The sequence below is a fragment of the Mirounga leonina genome, unplaced genomic scaffold, assembly GCF_011800145.1.
Source record: "Mirounga leonina isolate KUSES-001 unplaced genomic scaffold, KU_Mleo_1.0 Mir_125, whole genome shotgun sequence".
Taxonomy (NCBI): domain Eukaryota; kingdom Metazoa; phylum Chordata; class Mammalia; order Carnivora; family Phocidae; genus Mirounga; species Mirounga leonina.
The window spans coordinates 52,481,903-52,490,280 of NW_023270305.1; the positions used below are offsets into that span (position 1 = coordinate 52,481,903).

Below are 8,378 nucleotides of genomic sequence, written 5' to 3' on the forward strand. Positions count from 1 at the left end.
TCTGTATTTAGGTAAATTCTTAAAGAGAAGCTACTTCCCCTCTACTTCTTTTCTTTCTTCTAGGGTTGAACTCAGTTGTGATGGTGGTGAGCCAGTTTAAACCATGAGGATTAGAAGGACTCATGTGACTGCAGATCAAGAACATAAAAAGAACCTTGGCCCTGAATTACCCTGTGAAGTGAAGCAGCCTAACAGGCCCTAGATTGCTTGTCTACCTCTGGACTGTTATATGAGAAAAAAAAGTGTTTATTTTTCTTTAGCTACTGTTTTTTTTTTTTTTTTTTTTTTTTGGTCTGTTACAGCTTAGTGTAGTCCCTAAAAGGGAAAACTTGATTCCTGAAAGTGGTGTGCTACAATAACAAAGATCTAAGCTATGCATGCCATCGGCAGGTATAAGCATATTGCAGGCTAGAAGGCTGGTGACTCTTTCCACATGTATTGGGAAGTGTCACTTATGTTAACTTGGAAGGCAGATTATCAAGCTTGTAGCTCTGAGGAAAGGAGTTTAGAAAAGGTCAGAATGTAAGTTTGTGTTGGCTGACAGTCCTTGCTTTTAGCAAGGTTCAATAAAAAGAAGTCAGTTAATAATCAACCAGTTTGCAAGCAGAGCTAGAGAAAAGAGCTCTACTACTGGACCCCATTCATTTGCTCTTGCTGTTGATCCACATACTATTATGCCATCTCTGAGGGATCAATTCAGGTACTTAATGTTTGAAGCTTTTCTTTATCACTTCTGTCTTTTCTAGAACAATATCCCTTTACAGAATGACAGAGCAAAAGAGAATCCTTGAAAGATGGACTTCTGCAGGGCGCCTGGGTGGCTCAGTTGGTTAAGCGACTGCCTTCAGCTCAGGTCATGATCCCGGAGTCCTGGGATCGAGTCCTGCATCGGGCTCCTTGCTCGGCCGGGAGTCTGCTTCTCCCTCTGACCCTCCCCCCTCTCATGTGCTCTCTCTCTCAAATAAATAAATAAAATCTTAAAAAGAAAGATGGACTTCTTCAATCTTTTTATTCCAAAGTCAGAGAAAGTTTAAGTGACTTGTCCAGGTCAAAGAGCCAATTCATTAGGTTCAGTGACCTTTGCCCAAGGAAGAATCTTTGGCATTGTATAGATGTTCCTTCCTGACGCCTTTTTATGCAGAATGGATAATTTTATCTAAGACTTCTATCTACTTCCCCCTGTTCACCAAGTCTAACCCTTTTATGTTCATAAGCTTATCTATCCCTCTATTAGTTTTAGTACAGACTAGGTTGCTTTAATAGAGACCCTAAATATATTGGTTTAAACACAGTTAAAGGGGGTGCCTGGGTGGCTCAGTCCTTAAGCATCTGCCTTGGGCTCAGGTCATGATCCCAGGGTCCTAGGATTGAGCCCTGCATTGGGCTCCCTGCTTAGTGGGAAGCCTGCTTCTCACTCCCCCTGCTTGTGTTCCCTCCTCGATATGTCTCTCTCTGTCAAATAAATAAATAAAATCTTTAAAAAAGCCCCACACAATTAAAGTTTATTTCTCTCTCAAATTACAGTAAAGGTGGGTGTTCCAGAGCCGGCATGGCTGCTTTGCCATTCTTGACACACAACTTCCATTTCTGAGTCTGAAATGGCTGCAGAGGAAATGTGGGACAGTAGGGTAAGGCAGTCAAATTCTCCATGGGGGGTAGGAAGGAGACAGGTTAAGACAACCTCTAAAATTGGTTGGGGCGCCTGGGTGGCTCAGTTGTTAAGCATCTGCCTTCGGCTCAGGTCATGATCCCGGGGTCCTGGGATCGAGCCCCTCATCGGGCTCCCTCCTCTGCGGGAAGCCTGCTTCTCCCTCTTCCATTCCCCCTGCTTGTGTTCCCTCTCTCGCTGTGTCTGTCAAATAAATAAAAATCTTAAAAAAAAAAAATTTTAAAAAAGGACCACCTCTAAAATTGGTAAGAAATAGCAGGATGAGCACATTATTTAGAAATAAGGTAAAACAGGGGTGCCTGGGTGGCTCAGCCGGTTAAATGTCTGCCTTCAGCTCAGGTCATGATCTCGGGGTCCTAGGATCGAGCCCCATGTCCAGCTCCCTGCTCAGCGGGGAGTCTGCTTCTCCCTCTCCCTCTGCCCCTCCCCCCACTTGTGCTCACTCTTTCTTTCTCAAATAAATAAAACAAAAAAAGAAGGTAAAAACAGAGTAGCAAATAAGTTAAATGTGATTGCTTCTGGGATCAGGAGTTGGGAGGGACTACTTTATTCCCCCTCCTTTTTTTAAATTACAATTTGATATTTTAAAACCAAGAAATTTTACTATTTTTATAGTTAAAAATATAAATGAATGGATAGGACATATATAGTAAGTAAGGAAAAATAGTAACTTCGAACAAGTTATTTATTCAACTAGCCAAGTTATCAAATATAAAAAATTAACCATAACAATCTAGAATAAAAATTTCAAGTGATACCAACATTGGTGAAGGAAGAGGGGCAGGGGACCAATAGGGAGAAGTGTTTGGAGGAGAAAGCAGGGAGGATGACAGCGTGCCAACCATCCTGTGTTGTTGTAAGACTCCAATATTGATAACTTTGAACACTGGTAGAGAAAAATAAACATCATTAGGGGTTAGAAGTAACCACAACAAGAATAAAAACAGAATGTGTAGCTTTCAAACCTCAAGAAAAGGCAGTGTGCCTTCCCGTCCCAGATCTGTCTTTTGTGTCAACAGTGTTTGGACAGAACAGACCCAGGGACTCCCCTTCTACCAGCCTCCGACCCCCTTCCAATCTCTTTTCCAATGACAACCTTCGGAGCCATCTTCTGCCTCTGGGATGAGCCAACACGCTATTTTGAGTTTAGCTCCTCATTACCGATCAACAGCGAGCTCCTAGATTCCTCAGAATTATTCCACTGAGGTGGAGGCCACCGTCACCCGCGTGGTCAGCATGCATCTGCAGGTCTCCTACACCTGCTTCTCTCCAGGTTTCTATGTTGACCTCAACGATGTGGCTCTGGAGGGCGCGGGCCACTTCTTCTGCATGTTGGCTGAGGAGAAGCACAAGGGGGATGAGCATCTCTTGAAGATGCAAAATCAGCGAGGAGGCTGTGCTTTCTCCCAGGATGTGCAGAAGCGGTCCCAAGAGGAGTGTTGGAAAACCCTGGACACCACAGACGCCACCCTGGTTCTGGAGAGGAACCCGAACCAGGCAGGTCTGGATCTGCATGCCCTGGGTTCTGCACACACAGGCCCCCATCTCTGTGACTTGCTGGAGAACCACAATGAGAAAGTAATCAAGAAGATGTGCCGCCACCTAACTCACCTCCACAGGCCGGCTGGCCCCAAGGCTGGGCTGGGCGAGGATCTCTTGGAGAGGCTCACCCTCGAACACAATGAGGGGCCCAGCAGCCTTTGAGAGGCCCCTCTGGCGTCCCTCCCACCCAGGTGCCAGGGCTGGTACCAGCCTCTCCCTGAAGCCACGAGGCAGCTTTTTAGCCACCCTGGAGCCCTCTCCCAAGCCTGGACCAAATGGAAACAATAAAGCTTTTTTTGCAGCAAAAATAAAAATAAAAAACTGAAGAAGAAAATTTGATTATTAAAAAACAAAACCAAACCAAAAGCATGGTAAATACTAAACTTGTAATAAGGTGGCAGAAATATATGAAATAAAAACATAAAACCATGAGAAGCTATCAAATGGAGATTTTAAATATGTTCCACTTAGAAACAGCAAAGAGACCAAGAAAAAAAAGCAACTATAAAGATGAATTTAAAATACAAGTGCAGGGGCACCTGGCTGGCTTAGTTGGTAAAGCATGCTACTCTTGATCTCTGGGTTTTAGGTTCTAGCCCCAGGTTGGGTGTAGAGATTACTTAAAAAATAGTAAGTTCAATCTAACACACTGTTCAATCTAACATAATCCCTCTTCCATGTTTCCACATGGAAGTATTTCTCCAGAACGACACTCTGGTGCTTATTTTTTCCTACTTTCCCTCCCTCTCTAACTGCTTCTCAGGGGAGGAGTGTTAGCTGATTAGTGAGTTTGGAAGATTTGTACACATGTAGTTTTCTACCCCCTCTCCACTCTCACTAGATCACTTACTTACGGTGAAGGTGCTTTCTGATGTTTTCCTGAACATTCTGTAAGTTAGGTAGGTTACTCTGAGACTGGATGGACAGTTGAATTCAGGGAAATATTAACAAATCCTGTGCCAGGGCCTCCAAACTAGCTTTAAGATAAAGTTCGTAAACAACAAGTCTCACCTGCCTACTCAAGGTCTTCAATCAGCTGTTTAGTCTCTTATTTTTAGTAAGCTCTATGCCCAGCATGGGGCTTGAACTCATGACCCCAATTATCAAGAGTCACATACTCTACTACTAAGACATCCACGCACCCCCAGTCTCTTATTCTTAAACATAAGCAGGCAACCAAAGTTCAGCAGAAACCTGAGGAAAATATTCATCATGAAAGACAAAGATACACAATACGGGGGGTGGGGGTGGGGGGGAAGACTATGTAGGAAAACGGAAACCTCGAAACAAAGAGAACCACCAGTTCAGACTCGTGCAGAATGACTCAAGAGAAATGTAAAGTGATACCTTCTTTACAGCATATTTTAAATCTGATTAAGCCTGGGTGAACCTGGCCTAGATTATTAGCTGTACTTGGTTGGCTAAACCATGTGCTGACGAACTCCTTGCTCTTTTACTTCAAGCCCTGTTCCCTGATCATTTGAGAACACACAAGAGTTCTGCTTTGATCTACCCCTGAGAGCTTAAGTAAAAGCAGGAAAAAAAAAAAAAAAAAAAAAGCAGGGAACTTAAAAGCAGAGAAGCCTAAGCAGCCCACTCCCCCAGACTGTGTTACAGGCAGATGATTCAGTTCTAATAGCTAGTGCTTTTCAAAATACACTAACTGTGGATAACCCTAAGTTTCCCAAGATTTGCTCAGGACCTTGCCCAGTGACTCCTACAGAAAAGGTTCTTGTAATTCTCAGAGAAACTGGAGCCTATGATGCAGGGCCTCTTTTCAGCTTATTTTCTCCTGGGACACCTTATCAAACAGTGGCAATAGTGCCTTCTATATAGAGCTAGGTTTCTGCATGCTACTACCTCACTTTTATATTATCTTTCACATTCCTTTATATGTATATTTTTGATAAATTATTTCATACAAGCCCCCCCCCATATCAAGCAGGAATGCAAGAATGGTTTGGTATCAGAAAATCAATGTTCTTCATCATACTATTACTAAAGGTGAAAAATCAAGACAATCTAAACAAATGTAGATTTAAATTGGCATTAAAAGGGAACAACAACAAAAAAAAGATTTTATTTATTTGAGAAAGAGAGAGCAGAGGGAGAGGGAGAAGCAGGTTCCCTACTGAGCAGAGAGCCTGACATGGGGCTCCATCCCAGGACCCTCAGATCATGACCTGAGCCAAAGGCAGACACTTAACCGACTGAGCCACCCAGGCGTCCCAAAGGGAGCTTCTTTTGATAAAAGACTAGCATAAAACTCACAGGAAACACATTTAATAGAGCAACTTTAGACTCTGAGGTGGAAAAAATAGAAATGCCTGCTACCACAACCAGTGTCAAAGACAGACTGGCAACCTGGTCAAAACAAAGAGCATGAGAAGTACAAGGATTGAAAAGGAAGAGATAAGACTGTCATTATTTGCATTTACATAGAAAACCCAAGAGAATTGATATTAGAAATAATAAACCTTCATCAAAAGTACAAATACAAGATCAACACACCAAGTTCAATATATTTCTTTGTACTAGAAATAAGAGGACATGATTTTCAATGGCAACAAAATTTACAAAGTCCCTAAGAACTAGCCAACACAAGAGACAAATTATCAACAAACACGCATACACATAATGTCCTGAATAAATGGAGAATGAAATTTTGTTCACAAATGGGATGATCTGACCTTATGTCAATTCTCTCTAAATTAACCTATAAATTCAATGTAATTCTAATAAAAAGCTCAGTAGCTTTTTTAAAAAAGGGAATTTGATAAACTGATACTATCACTTAAACAGAGTAAGTAAAAATCCACAAATAGCTAAGGTAATTTTCACAAAGTAGGACAAAATAGATTCACCTACCAGATATTAGGACATATTACAAAGTAATGTTAATTAGGACTGTTGTACTGGGAAAGGAAATGATACATGTATCAATAGAACAGAGAGCCTCAAAATCTCGTTTATGGGAACTTGGTATGTAATGAAATGGGGAAAATATGAATTATTAGGGAGATGGTTAGAAAAATGGACTACATTCCTACTCTGCATGCCCAGCAGACATTCACACTTACAGGACCCAAAAGGATATAACTTGGTACCAAGGTCGCTTAGCTTGGCAGAAGTATATACCACAGTTAAACATACCATATAGAGGAAGGCATTCTCCTTAGGTAAGCCTCATGTGCCACAGGAACCACTATCTTGTAAAAATCCCTGACAGTAGGTTCCAGGTCTCTGCAATGAGGAACAAGCTCAGTTACCAGTACTACCTTACTCAGTGAAGTCTTAAAGTCTATACCTTTTCTTTGTACAATATAAAAATGTTGCCGAGTAAGCAGGGGACATTTCATATTTACTAACTCAATAGATTTCCAAGGAAATTGTGCTAAGGAGAAGGTAAAACCAAGATCATTTTCCCATACATAGAAAGAAGGGGTTTTGTTAACCCTTTTCCTTTAATGACTAGCTGGAAAAAGTTGGATCCATACCACATACTGTATCAAAAAGTAAATTCCAATTAAATTAAAGACCTAAATGTAAATGGTGATAAGACCTAAAAAGCACAACTGGGAAAATTAAAGATTTCTATTCCATGAAGGACACCAAAGACAAGAATTAACAAATAACAAGACTAAATTATTTACAACATCTGAACCTGACAAGAGTATTGTTTAAAATGTATAAAAATTTTTTTACTACATAATCAGCAGGAAAGATAAAAACCTAATAGAAAAAAAGGGCAAATTTTAAGTATTTTTCACAGAATGGAAAACCAGAATGACTAAAAGCATATGCCTAGCCTCATTAGTAATCAGACAATGCAGATTAAGACAAAACAGTTTCACCCATATCAGATTAACAAAAATCAGAAAATGTAGGTGCTGCTGAAGATGTAGATAAAATGAAACCTTCATGTCTTGCTGGTCCAAGTGTAAAGTGGTACAACCATTCCTGAGAAAAAATCAGCATTACTTACAGAAATTAAATATGCATATACCCCAAACTCAAGCCATTCTACTCTAGGACATATATCCCATAGAAACTACAGGGCAGGTTCCTAGGAAGACACGTACAAGTTTGTAGAAGGTGGAACAGCTGGGAACAACTTGAGTATCTATGACTAGAGGAAAAGATCAGCCATGGTATGTGAATGGAATAGAATAATATGTACCAGTCAGGAGCATGTTATATATGGTAACATGAATAGGTCTTAAAACTTAATATTTTATGAAAGTTAGGAGCAAAATAAGATTTATACCACAGTATCATTTATATAGAAAACATGTAAAATATATAGTTTTTCAAGGAAATATATCCAAAATTTGGAAAATGGCCTGGAAGGATAAACATTAAATACAGGAATAAGGAGTATGGATTTGCAGGCAGGAGAGGTATAAAAACTAGTAAGGTGAAATAAAACAGAACAAAAGTGTAGCCTTTCTAGACCAATGATATGGGTGTCATAAGTAAAGAGTATGACCAATGACTGACTCAATTCTGAACACCTGAGATCCTTACAAACCAAAACACTTATTTTAGATGAGCAGAAACACTGTTAATAATGTTTAGATTAAACATTATTTCTTTAAATGTGAAAAACTATTCATGGGGCATATGGTAAGTATTCCACAGAATTTATGCATTTGCTGAATTTAAAAGAAACAGTTCATTCTCCCAAATAAGATAAGCTAAATAAAAAACTGATATGAAAGAACATTTCAAGGTAATGCTGAAAAAAAATTTCTTGTGTTGAATAAATATTCCAATGTGTTTTTCTATGTTAGGCCATTCTCTCGTATTCAGCAAAATAATTTTAAATTACATTTTGGGCAAAGTTATAAGTACAAGCGAATTTTGATTTTTAATTAAGTATATGTAATTCTGAAATTCTAGGTGGATATAAATCCTTTGTGACATTTCTACAGGATGTAAGGAGTTTCAATATACACAGAAAAATTTACAAAACATATATACCTGCTGTAACATCATACTTTTGATTTTGCTTTACATTTTTTTTTAATAAAGATTTTTTAATAAAGAAAGGGAGAGCACAAGCAGGTGGAGTGGCAGGCAGAGGGAGAGGGAGAAGCAGGCTCCCCACTGAGGAAGGAGCCCAACGCAAGGCTGGATCCCAGGACCCTGGGATCATGACCTGAGC

At 39.9% G+C, this 8,378-nt stretch overlaps 1 pseudogene; it reads left to right on the forward strand.

The window, feature by feature from the left end:
• Positions 1-2,791: 2,791 nt before the first annotated feature.
• Positions 2,792-3,479, forward strand: LOC118007559 (annotated as a pseudogene).
• The last annotated feature ends 4,899 nt before the right edge of the window (positions 3,480-8,378 follow it).